Below are 1,535 nucleotides of genomic sequence, written 5' to 3'. Positions count from 1 at the left end.
CCGAGGGACGGCTGGAGATGCTCTAAGCCACTCGTCGTTAGTATTGGAATTGGTGCAACTTTTTCTTGAATTGGCAGTGACTTCATAATACACGCGTTTGTGTATATGTCGATAGTAAAAAGCTGTTCATACTCATTTATCAGTGAACTGGACACAACATATTTAACTCACACATTGACTGACAAAATGGTGCAAGTTTTCAATGGAGAATTGATTGAAATAAATGAATGTAAACTTGCCAGGCAACTTACAGTGAAAAGGTACCCCTAAAAAAACTTATACTGGAAAGATAAAACGGCAAACAGTAAAATAAAAGATGCCGCTACAAAAACTTAGACTAGTTTTTTTTTAAGTATTTGAAGTATATTATGGTTTTCTCATAAACCACAATTTTCCTAACTTTGAGGTGTTTGGGTTCAACAAATATCACAGTTTTACAAACATATTATCTCTAATACCATTTTTTGTAGTATTCAAGAAAAGATGTCTTGACCACTTTTTTTCTAAACTGAAGAAGAAAAAAGTATGGTTTTTCAAAACTGAAGTATTCATTGTTTACACAATTGAATATAGAGGTTTTAGATTACTACGGTTTTGAGAAAACTATGTTGCCAAACTAGGCGTTAGTACAAAAAACGTCTCAGCAAGCATACATATAATAATTTGATTACATGATTAGGGCCGGATGGTTGATAATAGAAATTACCATATCTCCATCATTAAGCACTACTTCTTTCGTCGTACTAAATTATGCAACAGAAACATAACCTTAAGGGAACAGTTAATCACATAATCGATCTTCCCAACCTCAAATTTTGTCCAACTAAAATATTAGATGGCCAGTACTACCAAAATTTGATCAAGGCGATAGGTGTTGCATTTAATATTTGATGGGTGGTTCGGAGGTGGCCATTGTCGCCATTGGCCAGGTCAAGACAACTATTGATATTTATATGGGAGGGATATGTACACGATTGTTGAATCATGGAATGCATCCTGACTAATATAGTGGTTGGGATCCCAATGCAAATGAGTAGAGGAGATTCCGGTGGGCAGCATCGCGCCCGAGTGCTCCTATGAAATTTGGCTATTTGACTTGCTATTCTACGGCCATGTTTGCGTGCATCGGTTGTCTCTAAAGAGAAAACTAGAGAGTTCTCTCGCGTGCTAGTAGTTGTAGTAGGCCAGTAGACTAGCACATGTGGAAACCGATGTAATGCCGTGAAATTGCATAGGAGCACTCGGCGACGCTGCCCATCGAAATCTCCTCTACTCATTTGTATCGGGACGCGTCCGTCAAGTAGAACTATTTGTGTATATATGTGTGAAAATGGCAATCTCTATGCTCTCAGCTCACACTTGCTCTGGACACGAAGAACATGGAGACACTGAGAGTTTGTTCGCCACGAGTGCAATTGTGACTTTTTTGATTTATTTCTCCTCTTTTTATTCGGGTTACACAAAACATGGACCGCTCACGATCCTTACTTGTTTGTGTGCCATCCCATGCAAGGGCGGAGACAGGGGGGCGAGCA

The sequence above is a fragment of the Triticum dicoccoides genome, chromosome 3B (assembly GCF_002162155.2).
Source record: "Triticum dicoccoides isolate Atlit2015 ecotype Zavitan chromosome 3B, WEW_v2.0, whole genome shotgun sequence".
Classification (NCBI taxonomy): Eukaryota; Viridiplantae; Streptophyta; class Magnoliopsida; order Poales; family Poaceae; genus Triticum; species Triticum dicoccoides.
Note: the sequence above shows the minus strand (reverse complement) of the source record.